Consider the following 20385-nt stretch of genomic DNA (forward strand, 5'->3'; position numbering starts at 1 on the left):
GAGCTTATATATTCTCCATAGTAGACAGGGATGAAGACTTGTAATTTATGGATTAGATATTCTACATATCTAGAAAGGATATTATTAATCCTAGAAAAAAATTATCCAACAATAAAGTTATACCACTAAAAATTGTAGTTGCAGTTAAAAAGTAAAATAAAATAGCAGCAGGAAAAATAAAATTTCAAAATAGTCCCTCAACTGATATGCTAAGATTGATTTCATTTGTGCTGTTTTTTGCTTGTTGTTTCTCTATATTTCTCCTTTGCTTTTGCTTTTAAGTTTTCAGATCTGAAATATCATGTAATTCTAAGTATTGGAACACTTTTTGGATAACATTTTCACAATGCTAGCACATTTAATATCCTGCTACCTAACTCTACCATTTTCAAAACTGGTATTACAAACAATTTTCTAATTTAGTAACAAGTAAAAGAACAAAAACTTATAAAAAATTTCATAAAGATTCTCTCTTTAAAATTTGACTGGCATGTTTCTGATCCAAAGATCAGAAATTGAATTATGTATATCAGTATTTGGTGTAATATTTTAAGTCTGTATCATGGTGACTGAGAAAGCTAATTTACTAATATGGCTGCTTCCAGCATATAATAACAGAAATGAGACTCTTTTCTACAGATATATCCCTGCAAATGTTTTTGAAATTTTTCCCAGGCCTTTGTCTCATTTCTTGTGAGACTAAATATAGATCCTATGCCTGCTGTTTTCCTTCTACTAAAGATTTAAATTTAAGAAATAATAGATGCCTGTCTAGACAACCCTAAAATTGTTTTACTTACTGATGTATGGATGACTGATAAATGTCATCTTTTCTGCCTGCAGTGCATTTTGAATCTAGTCTACTGACATTTGTCTGTAGCTGACCTGGGTCTGCATTTTAGATTTACATGAAGCATTTAAGTTTTACAACTATAAACCTCTCTATTTCATTGTTCCTACTCTACATCCAATACAATAAAACAATTAGATCTCTACCATGTTTCCTCTTCCTCACATGGATGTTTTTAATTAAACCAGCAGGGAAGATTGTAATCAAAGGAAAGGCAATGGAATTTACTTCATCCCTTACCTAGTGAAACAATTATTAAATTCCCTAGCTTCATATTTCTCATACTGATAAAATTAAATCTGCAGCTCTGCCAGGAAGAATGGGGAAACAAAAGAGCAGTGCCAAGTAATCAAAGCCTATAGGTCTTCAGAACAATAATGCAAAACATATAACTCTGTCGTCTGGAAACTTGTCAGCTTGCTCCTGTAGATTTCATATCAGTTTGCCTCATTTTCACTTTATTGGGAAGTGTCCCTATATTTTACACATAATAACAGAACAGTAGCCCTTAGAAATGTGGTTATGAGACCTAATTAGGTTATTTCTGAACAATGTTTTTATAGAATAATGGTTTACCTCGAGTTGACCCACGGTTCTATTGAAAGAAATAGGCTTTTTGCTTATGTTATATTATAAACGTGAAATTACCAAGAACGTGAATACAAAGAAGTGCTTTGCAGGCTGTGTGTCTATGAGTCTTTGTTAGACATCTCATTACCCTGATACACTGTGACATGTGACATTCCCACTTTTCACCTTTTACGCTACTTACAATGCTTGGACAAGTTTAAAAATTTATACAGAAAACAATCATCCTTACATTTTTAACATGTAGAGAAAACAATTTACATAATCCCTAGCCGATAAAGAAACAAAGAATTTGAGCAGCTAGAGAAGTGATAACTTCAATAATATGAACAATGATTCCTGACAGCATTCCATCTAATTTAGGTTTGCACTAGACATTTAGCTGGCAATAACTGGTGAAAACGTTTTTCCTATGCCCATACTTCGTAGCACTTATCTCAAATACATCAGTCTCCATCACTTAACTATGAGATTAAAAGCAGAAAACATAACATTTGTCACCATCAAATGTTTCACTCATGGTAGGCATTCAATCAATGTTAAATGGATTAATCGATTAATTAATATTAAAGGAATGAATAAATATGATGACAGTTGAAATGTTGATATTATGTCACCAAATCCAGACTCCATCCTCTTTAACATCAAAATATTGAAAAGCAATAGTTTTTGACTTTCTCCATAATCCCATAAAGGACTCTGAAAGTCATAGGTGAAGTTAACCAGCAGATAAAAGCATGAAGACCCTGAAAAGAAAAAAAAGAATAAATACTGTCTGATTGAATTGTGTATTTAGATAAGAGGAAGAAAAAACAACTAAGGTAAACATAATTGCTTAATATTTTGATTGTGAATTTGAAGCTTTAAGCTACATTAATTGAAGGCCCTTAATGAAAATCAGGCTGTAATTCTAACTTCATGATGCTCCTTTATGATTTATTTTGTCTGGTTTCAAAATGAGTCCATGTTCTGTGAGGAATGTAGACTCTAATTTATGAAGTGATTTATACGGACATATGCAGACGACTTTGGCTGAAACTGGTGTTTGGTCAGGGATCCAGGAAATGGAGTTATATCTGTGGCAAATGTGACTATAGTCAATGCAAATTTTGCAGACAATAAAATTAGTAAGATGATAATGATTTTTGAAAGCAATTTACAAAGATAAAGTATGCTATCTTGCCCTGTTTTGGACATAGATATGGATACAGGAAGTCAAGAAGAGAGTACAGGAAAAGTTAAAAAAAAATCCTTTCAGAATAAAAAGAGAGAGAACATTAGCAAAAGGGACATAATGAATGAAATTAGACAAAATGTAGGTGACTGCATTACTACTCTCCTTAAAGAATTATTATCATCAATTGACTTAATTATTATTGTTCCATCAATTTCTTGTTTATTTGCTGCTAGTTAATGTAAATGGAAAGTAAAAAAAGAATTCCTTAAACTTGCAATAAGAATAGATATTTAATAAATTAGAAGATAGATTTAATGAATTTACCTGAATGCAATACAGAAAGAGAAAAATATGAAGCTGACTTTGAAATTTCAAAGCTAGAAGGCAAAGACACTTAAATATATCTAATAGATGTTAAGTCTCACTTTTGATACAATGGAATAAGTTTGCAATGGACTGACCTTCTTACAGGTATTTATTGTTTTAAACTCTGGGCAAAATACCATCAAACAGCGAACTTTTGGGTTTGAAGAGTCAACAAAAGGAGGCCTATTTTGAATGAGACCAGATGATTGGAAAGATAAACTCTAAAGAGGTGATATCCTGTGGCTTTAGCCTCAGGGCAGGCTCGGTTTGCAACAGAGCACTGGTGGACCCAAGCTCCTTTAGAAAACCTACTCTCTTTCAGGTCTAAAAAACTAGCAAGACAGGACAACCAGGGAGTCAGAATGTGAGGGCAACCCTTGCACAAAAGAGACAGAAAAGGGCAGCCCAGTCCCTTGTGTAACATCTACCACATCATAGACACCGACACCAAGCTAACACCAACAAATGCAAGCAGCAGTCTGTAAACAGTCTAGCTAATAAAAACCCTCAAACTGAACTGCCCACTGCAAAAAGTTTGTAGTTTGCCTCATCACCACGTGGATTCAATGCTAGATCAAAAAGCATCATAATTGTTGGAGGAAGCTAACAGAATCCAGAGACTCCACAATGTAATATTGTGCAAACTTATTTGCACTTATTGTGTAATACAGTGCAAACTTTATTGTTGAACAAAGATCATCAACATCACCAGCTATGAGAGGACACAGGCGTTGGTATGAGACAAGGATTTTAAAGACGCTATTATAGTTATGCTCAAAGAGTGAAGGAAAATATTTTTGTAATCAAAGAAAAGATAGCAAACCTTCAGTCAGAAATAGAAAATACAAAAAGCATTGTAGATTGAATTGAATCATGCCTCTCTCCCATCAAGTATGTTGGAGTCCTAATCACTGGTGCTTCCTCATTTGGAAATAGGGCTTTTGTTGATGTGTTGTTGTTCACTTGCCAAATCGAGTTTGACTCTGCGACTCCATGGACTGCAGCACACCGGGCTTCCCTGTCCTTCACTATCTCCTGGAGCTTGCTCAAACTGATGTCCATTTGTTGATGTAGCTAGTAAACATGAAGTCCTCACCCTTGAGCTGTATATTCAGTCATTAGATTTTTATATAAAAATAGACTCAGACTCAGAAGAGACAGTCAGCAGGATGCCTTGCAAAGGCGGAGGTCGAGCTTGGAGTTTTGCTGCCACAAGCAAAGGAATGCTAGGGATTGCCAGAAGAGGTGAGAAAAAACTCTTTCCAAAGTTCTTAGATGGAGCATGGCCCTGATGACACCTTAATTCCAGACTTCCAGCCTCCAGAACTTGGAAAGAAGACATTTCTATTGTTTTAAGTCACCCAGTTTGGGGTAATTAGTTATAGCAACCCTGAAAAACAAATGCAATAATCAAATGGAAAAATTTTAATCTCAATTTAAAAATACAATTTACATGCATACACTACCATGTGTGAAATAGACAGCTAGTGGGAATCTGCTATTCACAAGAAGCTCAGCTCGGTGTTCTGTGAAGACCGGGATAAGTGGGATTGAGAGGAGGGAAGGAGGTCCAAGAGCAAAGGGATGTGTGTATACATATAGCTGATTCACTTTGATGTGCAGCAGAAACTAACACAACATTGTAAAGCAATTATATTCCAATAAAAGATGAAAAATAAAAGAGAAAAAAATTTTAAATACAATATAGAAAGTTTCAAAATACACTAGATGGAGTACTCTTGCCTGGAAAATTCCATGGACAGAGGAGCCTGGTAGGCTGCAGTCCATTGGGTCGCTAAGAGTTGGACACGACTGAGCGACTTCACTTTCACTTTTCACTTTCATGCACTGGAGAAGGCAATGGCAACCCACTCCAGTGTTCTTGCCTGGAGAATCCCAGGGATGGGGGAGCCTAGTGGGCTGCCGTCTATGGGGTCGCACAGAGTCAGACACGACTGAGGCGACTTAGCAGCAGCTGCAGCAGGGCTTAATAGCAGAATGGAGATGACAGAGTAAAAAGTCAATAACTTTGAAACAAACTAATAGAAAGTACACAATCTGAAGAATATATACTGACTTGCAAGAGCAGTGTAACTATTTTGAAAAAAACAACAACTTAAAAGCATAAAATAATCCAAATGAGTAACTTTTACTCTACCCACATATATGACTTTTAAAGAGAATGTAAGAATGATAAATTAAGAGAAAGTGTGAGAATTTACTTGTAAATTTATAAACTTTTTATAGGAGCCAAGAAACCAATGATCAAAAGAGGAATGAAAACGTATTTACATAGAAATGAATGTGTGGGAAATGTACCTAGGAAAAGAGAGTGGAGATGACACTTTCTGCCCGATAATAAGGTCTCAGTTATGTATGTGCTGACAGATGATCGAAGTAGTTGAGAAAATTCACTGGAATATAAAGATTTTGGAAAATGGAAAAGTATTAATAATAAAGCATTAACATAGATATTAAAATCACAGAGATTATTGAGAGGGAATAGAGTTAAGAAAATAAAATAGGTCTGGTTCTAAATTTTCGGAATAAACTCATTTAAATAACACTTATTGAGCTTCTACTAGGTACTAGTCACTGTGCAGGAGAATGTCTTAGGGATTAAAGTAAGTAGCTATGAGGATGTATGTTAAACGGATGGGATAAATGTCAACAGAGTTAAGTTGCTGAGGTCTGGTGCAGCCAAAGTTCTGGAAGTGGGAATGGGAGACCTCTCTGGCAGTCCAGTGGTTAAGGGACTGGATTTCACTTCCACTTCAGGGACTAAGATTCCACATTTCAGGCAGTGCATTCTAAATGAAATAAAAGTGGAAACGGGGAGTGAGGAGTGTTCTCTTCCTGAATCTGAGGATCCAGGGGAATTGAAGAAGCAAAGACTACAATATTAAAGGGAAGTCTTAGAGTCAGAAGAACTGCAAATTAGCACTGAGGGACAAAAAGATGGAAGGAACAATTATTAATATTTTATTTCAGAGGTGACAGGAGAGACTGACAGCAGTATGTTAAAGAATGCATAGAGTAGAAGGAGCAGTGGTTTGCAAGGAATTGGTCAAAGGTAGATTTTTAAAAGGACAAGATTAAGCTGATTAAGACTGAGAGAAGTAGGAAGCAGATTTTTTAAAGTGATGACTCAGTTACCCAATGGAGTATAGATATAGATAAATAGATGAAAAGAATTTTGTTGTAGGTAGGTGTACATGTGACCATGAACATGTATATGTTCGTGTGTATGTGTGTGTGTGTGTGTGTGTGTGTGTGTGTGTGTGTGTGTGTGTGCATAGATATACACTTACAACTCTGAAGAGTGAGAAAAAGTGAGGTTAAGAAATATAAAGACTGGAGAGTTGGTGTAAGAAGTATATTTTTCTTTTAAAAATTGCTTGGGCTTCCTGGTGGCTTAGTGGTGAAGAATCCGCTTGCCAAAGCAGGACACATAGGTTCAATCCCTGGTCCAGGAAGATCCCACATGCCGTGGAGCAACTAAGCCCATGCACCACAACTACTGATCCCATGCTCTAGAGCCTGGAAGCCACAACTACTGAGCGCATTTGCTACAACTACTGAAGCCCGCGCTCCACAACAAGAGAAGCCACTGCAGTGAGAAGCCTACGCATTGCAACTAGAGACTAGCTTCCACTCACTGCAGCTAGAGAAAAAGCCAGTGCAGGAATGAAGACCCAGCATAGCCAAAAATAAATAAATAAATAAATAAAATTATTTTCTCTTAAATTGTTTGGATTAATTTAATGAAATTTGGTTGGTGCAGAATAGAAGGAGGTATATTTCCAAAAAGTGGTAAAGACAATGTAATGTTTATATATGATAGAAATCACTCTTAAAAGTAATTCTATTTTAAGAAGTTTGTATTTTCAACACTCAGCCAATTATATCCATCTAGTTATTTATATTCAGTGCTTTTTACTTGTACAGTACCCCTTGAACCAACATAATAACACCTCACAGTTATTTATATATAAATACAGTATCTGGCTGGAATAAATTGTCTTTAGCAAGTACAATTTCACATGCCATTGTGAACTGAAAGTAAGCTGATACAGTGAGATGTAGAAGGAAAGGATAAGAGCAATCTCATAATTCAGCAAGCAATCACTATCAGCACCATTTTTTTCTATAACAATAAGAAGCAAAATACATTATATTTAAGTGCAACAAAACTTGTTCTTGTCATTCCTGTAGTTTTTAAATCAAAGGATACATACACCTCAAATTCAGCAGATCCCATTTTGACACCTTTCTGCACATGATGTTGTTGACCTCGTTTCAATTACAGTGATTGAAATTGTTTGATCCTCTCACTCTTGCTAACTTAGTATCTAAACTAGTTTCTCAAAGAAGTGAAAACCTTTTTTAAACATTTAATTGATGATTTAGTTGCTAAGTCAAGTTCGACTCTTGTGACCCCATGGACTGTAGCCTTCCAGACTCCTCTGCCCCTAGGCTTTCCCAAGCAAACACACTGGAGAGGATACCCAGCCATCTCTGTCTCCAGGGGACCTTCCTGACCCAGGGATCGAACCTGGGTCTCCTGCGTTGCAGGCAGATTCTTTTTTTTTTTTTTTTAATAAATTTATTTATTTTAGTTGGGGGCTAATTACTTTACAATATTGTAGTGGTTTTTGCCATACATTGACATGAATCAGCCATAGGTTTACATGTGTTCCCCCTCCTGGACCCCCCTCCTACCTCCTTCCCCATCCTATCCCTCTGGGTCATCCCATTGCCCCAGCCCTGAGCATTTGTCTCATGCATCGAACATGGAATGGTGTTCTGTTTCACATATGATAATATACATGTTTCAATGCTATTCTCCCAGAACGTCCCATCCTCACCTTCTCCCTCAGAGTCCATAAGACTATTCTATGCATTTGTGTCTCTCATTCTGTCTCACATATAGGGTTATCATTGCCATTTTTCAAATTCCATATATATGTATTAGTATACTGTATTGGTGTTTTTCTTTCTGGCTTACTTCACTCTGTATAATGGGCTCCAGTTTCATCCATCTCAATAGAACCGATTAAATGTATTTTTTTAATGGCTGAGTAATATTCCATTGTGTACATGCACCACAGCGTCCTTATCCATTCGTCTGCTGATGGACATCTAGGTTGCTTCCATGTCCTGGCTATTGTAAACAGTGCTGCGATGAACATTGGGGTACACGCGTCTCTTTCAATTCTGGTTTCCTCAGTGTGTATGCCCAGCAGTGGGATTGCTGGGTCATATGGCAGTTCTATTCCCAGTTTTTTAAGGAATCTCCACACTGTTCTCCATAGTGGCTGTACTAGTTTGCATGCCCACCAGCAGTGTAAGAGGGTTCCCTTTTCTCCACACCCTCTCCAGCATTTATTGCTTGTAGACTTTTGGATAGCAGCCATTCTGACTGGTGTGAAATGATACCTCATTGTGGTTTTGATTTGCGTTTCTCTAATAATGAGCGATGTTGAGCATCTTTTCATGTGTTTGTTAGCCATCTGTATGTCTTCTTTGGAGAAATGTCTGTTTAGGTCTTTGGCCCATTTTTTGATTGGGTCGTTTATTTTTCTGGAATTCAGCTGCAGGAGTTGCTTGTATATTTTTGAGATTAATTGTTTGTCTGTTGCTTCGTTTGCTATTATTTTCTCCCATTCTGAAGGCTGTCTTTTCACCTTGCTTATAGTTTCCTTTGTTGTGCAAAAGCTTTTAATTTTAATTAGGTCCCATTTGTTTATTTTTGCCCTTATTTCCAACATTCTGGGAGGTGGGTCATGGAGGATCCTGCTGTGATTTATGTCAGAGAGTGTTTTGCCTATGTTTTCCTCAAGGAGTTTTATAGTTTCTGGTCTTATGTTTAGATCTTTAATCCATTTTGAGTTTATTTTTGTGTATGGTGTTAGGAAGTGTTCTAGTTTCATTCTTTTACAAGTGGTTGACCAGTTTTCCCAGCACCACTTGTTAAAGAGATTGTCTTTTCTCCATTGTATATTCTTGCCTCCTTTGTTGAAGATAAGGTGTCCACAGGCGCGTGGGTTTATCTCTGGGCTTTCTATTTTGTTCCATTGATCTATATTTCTATCTTTGTGCCAGTACCATACTGTCTTGATGACTGTGGCTTTGTAGTAGAGCCTGAAGTCAGGCAGGTTGATTCCTTCAGTTCCATTTTTCTTTCTCAAGATTGCTTTGGCTCTTCGACGTTTCTTATATTTCCATACAAATTGTGAAATGATTTGTTCTAGTTCTGTGAAAAATACCGTTGGTAGCTTGATAGGGATTGCATTGAATCTATAGATTGCTTTGGGTAGTATACTCATTTTCACTATATTAATTCTTCCAATCCAGGAACATGGTATATTTCTCTATCTGTTTGTGTTCTCTTTGATTTCTTTCATCAGTGTTTTATAGTTTTCTATATATAAGTCTTTTGTTTCTTTATGTAGATATATTCCTAAGTATTTTATTCTTTTTGTTGCAATGGTGAATGGTATTGTTTCCTTCATTTCTCTTTCTGTTTTCTCATTATTGGAGTATAGGAATGCAAGGGATTTCTGTGTGTTAATTTTATATCCTGCAACTTTACTATATTCATTGATTAGCTCTAGTAATTTTCTGGTAGAATCTTTAGGGTTTTCTATGTAGAGGATCATGTCATCTGCAAACAGTGAGAGTTTTATTTCTTCTTTTCCTATCTGGATTCCTTTTATTTCTTTTTCCGCTCTGATTGCTGTGGACAAAACTTCCAAAACTATGTTGAATAGTAGTGGTGAAAGTGGGCATCCTTGCCTTGTTCCTGACTTTAGGGGAAATGCTTTCAATTTTTCACCATTGAGGATAATGTTTGCTGTGGGTTTGTCATATATAGCTTTTATTATCTTGAGGTATGTTCCTTCTATTCCTGCTTTCTGGAGGGTTTTTATCATAAATGGATGCTGAATTTTGTCAAAGGCTTTTTCTGCATCTATTGAGATAATCATATGGTTTTTATCTTTCAATTTGTTAATGTGGTATATTACATTGATTGATTTGCGGATGTTAAAGAAACCTTGCATTCCTGGGATAAAGCCCACTTGGTCATGATGTATGATCTTTTTAATATGATGTTGGATTCTGTTTGCTAGAATTTTATTAAGGATTTTTGCATCTGTGTTCATCAGTGATATTGGCCGGTAGTTTTCTTTTTTTGTGGCATCTTTGTCTGTTTTTGGAATTAAGGTGATGGTGGTCTCATAGAATGAGTTTGGAAGTTTACCATCTTCTGCAATTTTCTGGAAGAGTTTGAGTAGGATAGGTGTTAGCTCTGCTCTAAATTTTTGGTAGAATTCTGCTATGAAGCCGTCTTGTCCTGGGCTTTTGTTTGCTGGAAGATTTCTGATTACAGTTTCGATTTCCGTGCTTGTGATGGGTCTGTTAAGATCTTCTATTTCTTCCTGGTTCAGTTTTGGAAAGTTATACTCTTCTAAGAATTTGTCCATTTCTTCCAAGTTTTCCATTTTATTGGCATATAGCTGTTGGTAGTAGTCTCTTATGATCCTTTGTATGTCTGTGTAGTCTGTTGTGATCTCTCCATTTTCATTTCTAATTTTGTTGATCTGATTCTTCTCCCTTTGTTTCTTGATGAGTCTGGCTAATGGCTTGTCAATTTTATTTACCTTCTTGAAAAAACAGCTTTTAGTTTTATTGATTTTTGCTATGGTCTCTTTTGTTTCTTTTGCATTTATTTCTACCCTAATTTTTAAGATTTCTTTCCTTCTACTGACCCTGGGGTTCTTCATTTCTTCCTTCTCTAGTTGCTTTAGGTGTAGAGTTAGGTTATTTATTTGATTTTTTTCTTGTTTCTTGAGGTACGCCTGTATTGCTATGAACCTTCCCCTTAGCATTGCTTTTACAGTGTCCCATAGGTTTTGGGTTGTTGTGTTTTCATTTTCATTCGTTTCTATGCATAATTTGATTTCTTTTTTGATTTCTTCTGTGATTTGTTGGTTATTCAGAAGCGTGTTGTTTAGCCTCCATATGTTGGAATATTTAATAGTTTTTCTTCTGTAATTGAGGTCTAATCTTACTGCATTGTGGTCAGAGAAGATGGCTGGGATGATTTCAATTTTTTGGAATTTACCAAGGCTAGATTTATGGCCCAGGATGTGATCTATCCTGGAGAAAGTTCCGTGTGCACTTGAGCAAAAGGTGAAATTGGTTGTTTTGGGGTGGAAAGTCCTGTAAATATCAATTAAATCTAATTTGTCTATTGTATCATTTAAAGTTTGTGTTTCCTTGTTAATTTTCTGTTTAGTTGATCTATCCATATGTGTGAGTGGAGTATTAAAGTCTCCCACTATTATTGTGTTATTGTTAATTTCCCCTTTCATACTTGTTAGTATTTGCCTTATATATTGTGGTGCTCCTATGTTGGGTGCATATATATTTATAATTGTTACATCTTCTTCCTGGATTGACCCTTTGATCATTATGTAGTGTCCTTCTTTGTCCCTTTTCACAGCCTTTATTTTAAAGTCTATTTTATCTGAAATGAGTATTGCCACTCCTGCTTTCTTTTGGTCTCCGTTTGCATGAAATATGTTTTTCCATCCCTTCACTTTCAGTCTGTATGTGTCCCTAGTTTTGAGGTGGGTCTCTTGTAGACAGCATATATAGGGGTCTTGTTTTTGTATCCATTCAGCCAGCCTTTGTCTTTTGGTTGGGGCATTCAACCAATTTACATTTAAGGTAATTATTGATAAGTATGATCCCGTTGCCATTTACTTTGTTGTTTTGAGTTCGTGTTGAAACATCCTTTCTGTGTTTCCTGTTTAGAGAAGATCCTTTAGCGTTTGTTGGAGAGCTGGTTTGGTGGTGCTGAATTCCCTCAGCTCTTGCTTGTCTGTAAAGCTTTTGAATTCTCCTTCATATGTGAATGAGATCCTTGCTGGGTACAGTAATCTGGGTTGTAGATTATTCTCTTTCATTACTTTAAGTATGTCCTGCCATTCCCTTCTAGCCTGAAGAGTTTCTATTGAAAGATCAACTGTTATCCTTATGGGGATCCCCTTGTGTGTTATTTGTTGTTTTTCCCTTGCTGCTTTTAATATTTGTTCTTTGTGTTTGATCTTTGTTAATTTGATTAATATGTGTCTTGGGGTGTTTCGCCTTGGGTTTATCCTGTTTGGGACTCTCTGGGTTTCTTGGACTTCTGTGACTATTTCCTTCCTCATTTTAGGGAAATTTTCAACTATTATCTCCTCAAGTATTTTTTCATGGCCTTTCCTTTTATCTTCTTCTTCTGGGACTCCTATGATTCGAATGTTGGGGCGTTTCATATTGTCCCAGAGATCCCTGAGGTTTTCCTTATTTCTTTTGATTCTTTTTTCTTTTTTCCTCTCTGCTTCGTTTATTTCCATCATTCTATCTTCTACCTCACTTATCCTATCTTCTGCCTCCGTTATTCTACTGTTGGTTCCCTCCAGAGTGTCTTTTATCTCCTTTATTTCATTATTCATTCTATATTGACTCCTTTTTATTTCTTCTAGGTCCTTGATAAACATTTCTTGCATCTTCTCAATCCTTGTCTCCAGGCTATTTATCTGTAACTCCATTTTGCTTTCAAGATTTTGGATCATTTTTATTATCATTATTCTAAATTCTTTTTCAGATAGATTCCCTATCTCATCCTCTTTTGTTTGGTTTGGTGGGCATTTCTCATTTTCCTTTACTTGCTGAGTATTTCTCTGCCTTTTCATCTTGTTTAGATTGCTGTGTTAGGCGTGGCCTTTCTGTATTCTGGTAGTATGAACTTCCTCTTTATTGTGGGGGTTCCTCACTGTGGGTGGGGTTGGACAGGTGGCTTGTCAAGGTTTCCTGATTGGGGGAGCTTGTGTCGGTGTTCTGGTGGGTGGAGCTGGATTTCTTCTCTCTAGAGTGCAATGGAGTGTTCCGTATTGAGTTTTGAGATGTCTATGGATTTGGTGTGCTTCTGGGCAGCCTGTATATTGATGCTCAGGGCTATGTTCCTGCGTTGCTGGAGAATTTGTGTGGTATGTCTTGCTCTGGAACTTATTGGCTCTTGGGTGGAGCTTGGTTTCAGTGTATATGTGGAGGCTATTGGATGATCTCTTATTAATTAATGTTTCCCCTGTCTTTCAGTCTTATTCTTGTGGTAGCCTCAAGACTTCTCCATCCATACAGCATCAATAATAAAACTTTTAGGTTAATGGTGAAAAGATTCTCCACAGTGAGGGATACCCAGAAAGGTTCACTGAGTTAGATGGAGAGATGAAGTGGGGGGGGCAGTTTGAGGTGACCAGGAGGAGAAGAGGGGGACTCAAACGTGGAGAGAGCAGTCTAACCAGTAAGCACTTCCCTTTGTGCTTTCTACAGTCTGGAACCCTCAGAGCGGTTCACAGAGATACATAGGGGGGAGGTGGAAGGTAACAGAGGTGAGCATGAGTAGAAAGGGAGGAATCAAGAGGGGAGAGAGAGATCTGGGCAGTATTCTCTTCCCAAAGTGTTCTCCGGCACCCAGAACACCCTCAGAGATTCACAGAATTGGGTTGAGAAGAGAAGGAGGAGGGTGGGAGATAGAGGTTCCCTGGGGGAGAAGAAAGAGCGTCAATAGGGGGAGAGAGTAATCAAGCCAGTAATCACACTCCTGAGTAAAAATGGGTACTAAAGATTGGGTTCTTAAATGCACAAAATTGATATCAAATATGTAAAACAAAGATTAAAAATCTAGAGTAGAGGTTAGACTCTTATAAAACATACAACATAAAAAAAAAAGAAAACAGTGTAAAAAGAAAAAAACCAGTAAAACAGTAAAAAAAGAAACAGTAAAAAAAAGTAAAACAGGAAAAAAACAGTAAAAAAAGAAAACACAAAAGGTATAAGATATATGTATGCAGTTTGCTTTAAAAATAGGGCTTTTTTTTTTTTGCAAGGTAATAGTGGGTTATGAAAATGAAAATTAAAGGTGTAATAGAGGACTTAAAGAAAAAAGAAAGAAAAAAAATTTTTAAAAAAATGATAATAGTAAAAATATATATCCCGGACTTTCTCTGGAGCTGTTGTGAGCAGTGTGGGGTCTGTTCAGTTTCAGATAGATCCTTGTTCCTGCTTATACTTTTCAAGATCTGTAGGCCCCTTTCAATGCAGTCGGTGTTAACTACAGGGATTTTAATCTGTTGGCCTGTCACTTCCAACGCGCTTCCCTCTGTATATTTGGCTTCTGTTTGGAGGTCTCTTCACTATCTAATTTCCGCCCTGCCACAAAGGGGCGGAGGCGGTCTCTTTAGGTTCGCTTGTTCAGTCGTGCTGTGGGGAGGAAGGAACACTGCAAACCTGTATCACTGGCGTGTGTGTGGTGAGCTCGCAGTGTCTCGGCCGCACTGGGTTTGCCCCCGTTCACGGCGTGTGTGCTTTCCCCGTCTACCCTGCTCAGGCTTCAGGTTACTCGGCCGAGGAGTGGGCCCTGAGATGCGTGCACTTACCAGGTCTAAGCCGCTCAGGTTCAGGTTCCCAGGTACTCCACAAAGGCACAGACTCGGTTGAGCCCACGGTTTGTGCCGTTCCCGGTCGGAGCAGCTCAGGCAGCCAGGAGTTTGGCAAGCGCACTCTCCCCTGTTGGGGCGGTGCGGCTTATCACCTCCGTGGTCCCTGCCTCAGTTTACAGGCGCGCCCGGCTCCAGTGTGCTTTGCGTCTGTTCTGGGGAGCTGGTCTCTGGCTGCGACCCTCCCGGCAGCTGTCGACCCTCCGGGATCTCAGGCAGTCTTTGCTTAGAAACTGGGAGCCTGTTTGCAGTTTGGTAGGGGGTGCCCTCTCTGGGGCCGAGTTTGCCCCTTTCCGGCTCTGGCTGGCCCCGCCTGCCTGCTGTGTCCGGCGGGGGATGGGGCGGTCCGCAGCCGGCTAGCTCTCCTCTGGTATCGCTCAGTCCTTTGTTCTGTGAGCGGGCCAGCTTTGCCTTAGATTTGGGCTTTTCGAGGGATAGTTTTCTCTCTCTGGCTGTCCCACAGTTTAGGTTACTATCTCACGTTAGCTCCCTCAGATTGCCCTCAGGGCGTTCGGGCCCAGTCCTTACCCTAAGCAGTGCCGCCCGCTCCTCTCCGTTCAGCCCCCACTTGCTGGTGGCGGATGCGAGCGTCTGGGGTTCTTTGCTGGGAGTTGCCTTTAGGCACGTAATCTGTGGGTTTTATTTATTTTTTCTCCCAGTTATGTTGCCCTCCGAGATTCAAAATCTTCCCCCAAACCCGCCAGTGAGAGGGTTTCCTCGTGCTTGGAAATTTCTCCTCTTTTTCGACTCCCTCCCCGGGACGGGTCTCCGTCCCTAACTCTTTTGTCTCTCTTTTTATCTTTTATAATTTCTCCTACCTGCTTTCGAAGATAATGCGCTGTCTTTCTGGATGCCTGACGTCCTCTGCCAGCGTTCAGAAGTAGCTTTGTGAAGTTTGCTCAGCGTTCAGATGTTCTTTCGCTAAATTTTTGGAGGAGAGAGTGGTCTCCCCGTCCTATTCCTCCGCCATCTTAGCCCCCTCCCTGCAGGCAAATTCTTTACCAAGTGAGCCACTAATGTATACTCACCTAAAAACTGGAAAAAAATATTAAAAGAAATTAATCATAATATTGTTCCAAAATAAACAGTATCATGATATCTTCTCATATTTTAGACGTATTTAACAATGTCTGTCTTACTACATATATGATTTGCAAACTGATTTTTTTCACTTTACATTATATTGAAAAGCATTTCTTGGATTTTAACCATTATTTAAATAATTGTTTCATATACCTGAATGTTCCCTTACTTATTTGTAAAGGTGTTTGTTTTTTTTTTTAATTTGGGCCCTTAATGAAAAATTTGACTACAACATACAACACTCTCAATATATGTCAATTTGAGCATAGAGAAAGCAACTTATATGCATACAATACATATATAAATATGTATGAACTATGGAATTGATCTGGTTCTCTGGTGATAACTGCTGAATGTTTTTCATAAAAATTTATAAATGTATCAGTCAATTGTAGTTCTGGTGAGTGTCTCTTTTCTGATTCTGGGCTGGGTCCTCACATTTTGCTGTTCCAACTTCCAGTCATCTACTATGTGATTCTGCATGCCTCACTGGTAACAATAGCAGTAAAATAAATTTGCAGAGGATAACTTCCTAAGTTTATAAATGCCTAAAGATAATTTTATAGTAAAATATTTGTTATAAACAATATTTTTATTTTTAAAACTCAGCTATTTCTATTTCTGCTCACTACTGAACACCTCTGAGAGGTTCAAAGTTTCAGGATGTCTAGTGCAGGCGACTGGGGTTTTATGTCCCCATGCAACCTGGTGGGTTGTAAACAACTACAGTCGGTGTCATTTGGAAAAACTTTTATTTTTTAAATAATTTTTATTGGAGTATAGTTGCTTTACAATTTTGTGTTAGCTTCTACTGTACAGCAACATGAATCGGCCATATATATACATATTTCCATTCCCTTTTGGACTTCCTTCCCATTCAGATCACCACAGTGCATTAAGTAGTGTTCCCTGTGTTACACAGTAGGTTCTCATTAGTTGTCCATTCTATACATAATATCAAGAGTGTATTATGTGCATACTCAATCTTCCAACTTCTCCTACCTCCTTTCTCTCTTGGTATCTATACACTTGTTCTCTAACAGTGTATCCCATTTCTGTTTTGCAAATAGGACATCTATACCATTTTTCTAGATTGAACATATATGTATTAATATACGATATTTGTGGAAGAACCTTTTTTCAACTCTTGGAAATCCATTAGTTACAGTCTGTGTTGCATCACCAGCATTCTTTCCGGTGACTACAATGATTCTGTAAAAGAGTTCAAATGTCACTTATAGGTTTGTGTTTGAACTCTTTAACATTGTGAATGTACAAATTAATTTACTTTGTAGTGCTCAGCAAAAATATTACTAAATCATTCCCCAGACTACTATATAAGTATTCCCACCGTTATCCAGAAAAAATCAGAAGAGTCACATATGAATTGAACAGCAGTTAGTCTTTTAGATATTTAGTTGTCTCTGAAAGGATAACGGGGCTTCCTTGGTGGCTCAGGTGGTAAAGAATCCGCCTGCAATGCAGGAGACCTGGGTTAGATCTCTGGGTTGGGAAGATTCCTGGGAGGAGGGGATGGCTACCCACTCCAGTATTCCTGCCTGGAGAATCCTCATGAACAGAGGAGCTTGCAGCCATGTGGTTACAAAGGATAACAACCTTTTTATAGTTTTAGGAAAAGGATAACAAACTTTTTTATAGTTTTATCCTGCAGTCAGTTGTGGCTTATTTAGGGAATGATTATCCAGTACTAAATGATGGATAAAATGATATATATCAGAAAGGGGAAATATGGTATACATTTTTCTTGCTGATTTTGTATTTTTGGTTTGGGGCTTCATTGTCTGCCTGGTCTTACTATAAGTAATTATCTGAAACTATAGCATATTCTTTCAAAGTCTGTCCAGAGTCTACAGTAAGGAGGGCTAGCTAGTCTGAGACACATGAGCACCCTAATAAGGCTCATAATTTGATATCTCTTCAAACAAATATTGTCAAACTACTATTCAACATTTTTTAAAATCAAGGAGATGCTGGGATCTATTAAGGGGGAGAAGGGAAAACAAAGAATTGCAGATGGCCATATCATGCTGCCTTGAGGAATTCATATCCAAACTCCAAGTTACAAACATACATGTATTTTCCACTTTGCAGAAGACTAGACAGTTATCTCCTAAGTCAAGTGTTTCACATGACAAGGAAGATCGGGGAAGTATTCTATCTTCCAATTATTTACAGAACTTCCCGTGAAGACAGTTTTAGGAAACACAGCCTTCTTCATCCTTTTACATTTCTGGAGATGTTGGAGGTGTTTAACCATCTAGGCTAGGACATTGAGCAGTTCTCCTTAAAATAGTTCTGATATTTTCAGTTTTATCATAGTTGTCTAATTTTGAGACAATTATTACCTCTATGTATCATAAGCATTATAGATTTGATACGTTTTTTTAAATGTCTTTACTTTGTCTAAAAACAAATGGGCAAGTCTCATTAGAGACTGAGGAGATATATAAGTAGGACAATTCTAAACAGAAGGGGAAATAAAGCTTCGTATACTCATCAGAGGGTTTCCATTTCTCCCTCCTTCCCTTATTCGTTCACTCCCTCATTTCTCTTTCAGAAATCTTCCTTTTGTTCCTTACACAAAATCCCATATCAAAATTTCTTTCTCTGGCTTCATTTCCACATGCTAATTCTTTCAGCTAGAATTTGTCACAGCCTTATGTATTCCCCTGAAACCCATGTTTTGATGCCACGTCTTCTAAATAATAGCCATGTATATGATGGATGATGACACAATGAGATACAGATGGATTTCTTGGTGATTTGTATTATTGAATTAATTAACATAAATTTACACTAGGCCAACAGTGAGGTTTTTTTCCCTCCCAATGGGTAGACCATTTCAAAGCCTTAAATAAGGCTGGGTAGGTAACTTAAAATACTCTAGCTAATTATTTATTTAGGTAATGAATCTAAACACCTGCTCAAACATCTCTATTTAAATCCAGGTAGATTAAGATTCAGAATCACCCACGAACATCATTTACTGACTGCTCTGGGAAGGTCATGATGACACTTTAAGTCTCAGTCTCCTCACCATAAAATGGAGATATTAATTGTATCTATTAATGTTAATTCAAACATGAGTTTGAGAGTCAAATGAGAAACATGCACATAAAGTACTCAGTGCAGAGGGAGGGAAACAGAGGCATCTGATGCTATTCTCTCCAACAGGAAAAGGAGTGCGTCAAGGCTGTGTATTGGCACCCTGCTTATTTAACTCATATGCAGAGTGCATCATGAGAAACGCTGGGCTGGAGGAAGCACAAGCTGGAATCAAGATTGCCGGGAGAGATATCAATAACCTGATATGCAGATGACACCACCACTATGGCAGAAAGTGAAGAAGAACTAAAGAGCCTCTTGATGAAAGTGAAAGAGGAGAGTGAAAAAGTTGGCTTAAAGCTCAGCATTCAGAAAAGTAAGATCATGGCATCTGGTCCCATCCCTTCATGGGAAATGGATGGGGAGACAGTGGAAACAGTGTCAGACTTTATTTTTTTGGGCTCCAAAATCACTGCTGATGGTGATTGCAGCCATGAAATTAAAAGACGCTTACTCCTTGGAAGGAAAGTTATGACCAACCTAGACAGCATATTAAAAAGCAGAGACATTTCTTTGTCAACAAAGGTCTGTCTACTCAAGGCTATAGTTTTTCCAGTGGTCATGTATGCATGTGAGAGTTGGACTACAAAGAAAGCTGAGCACCAAAGAATTGATGCTTTTGAACTGTGGTGTTGGAGAAGACTCTTGAGAGTCCCTTGGACCGCAAGGAGATCCAACCAGTCCATCCTAAAGGAAATCAGTCCTGGGTGTTCATTGGAAGGACTGATGTTGAAGCTGAAACTCATACTTTTGCCACCTCATGCGAAGAGTGGACTCATTGGAAAAGACCCTGATGCTGGGAAGGATTGGGGGCAGGAGGAGAAGGGGCGACAGAGGATGAGATGGTTGGATGGCATCACCGACTCCATAGACATGGATTTGGGTAAACTCTGGGAGTTGGTGATGAACAGGGAGGCCTGGAGTGCTGCGATTCATGGGGTCACAAAGAGTCGGACACGGCTGAGCGACTGAACTGAACTGAACTGAATAATATTATCTGCTATTATTGGTATTATTTATCCAAGTAATCATTAAAATAATTAGGATCCTATTGGTTTACTGGCTTAATTTTATATCGGAGAAGGCAATGGCACCCCACTCCAGTATTCTTGCCTGGAGAATCCCAGGGACGGGGGAGCCTGGTGGGCTGCTGTCTATGGGGTCGCACAGAGTCGGACACGACTGAAGCAACTTAGCAGCAGCAGCAGCAGCAGCAGCAGCAAACATTACAGAATACATAAGTAGCAGAGTCTATATATTATATTTAAAGTATCTTTATACCCTGGGGTCTAATGAACTGACTCATACAACTATGAATTATACTTTTTAATGTGTTCAGTAATACATAATTCTAAAATACATATCATCAATGTACTTTTCAGCTGTCCCTTTTTTACTTTTTAGATGTTTAAACAGCAACCTGGTAGAACTTAAAAGCAATTCTAGTGGCAGTTTTCTTAATTTTGTTTTTACTTGAGTATCCAATAAAATAAATTTGGGGGTGACTGTCTTATTGACTGAGTAAGTGAAACTAAAATCATCGTTGAAACAAATGGAGGTTGATGATCCTGCCATCACTTTAGATGACGTAATTGTTAAAGACCATTTCTTTGAGGGTGTGTTTGCTGTTGAGTCCTATTGACATC

At 38.1% G+C, this 20385-nt stretch overlaps 1 long non-coding RNA gene across 1 annotated transcript in view; it reads right to left on the minus strand.

Annotated features, from left to right (window-relative positions):
• Positions 1 to 269: 269 nt before the first annotated feature.
• LOC145510422 (uncharacterized) overlaps positions 270 to 20385 on the minus strand; it is a 28453-nt gene continuing 8337 nt past the window's right edge. The window contains exons 3-4 of the long non-coding RNA XR_014057007.1: positions 15349 to 15558; positions 270 to 2184 (exon numbers count right to left, since the gene is read on the minus strand). This is a non-coding gene — a long non-coding RNA (uncharacterized LOC145510422). The remainder of the gene's footprint in view (positions 2185 to 15348; positions 15559 to 20385) is intronic.

The sequence above is a fragment of the Giraffa tippelskirchi genome, chromosome 6 (genome assembly GCF_054371585.1).
Source record: "Giraffa tippelskirchi isolate mGirTip1 chromosome 6, T2T-mGirTip1v1.2.pri, whole genome shotgun sequence".
NCBI lineage: Eukaryota > Metazoa > Chordata > Mammalia > Artiodactyla > Giraffidae > Giraffa > Giraffa tippelskirchi.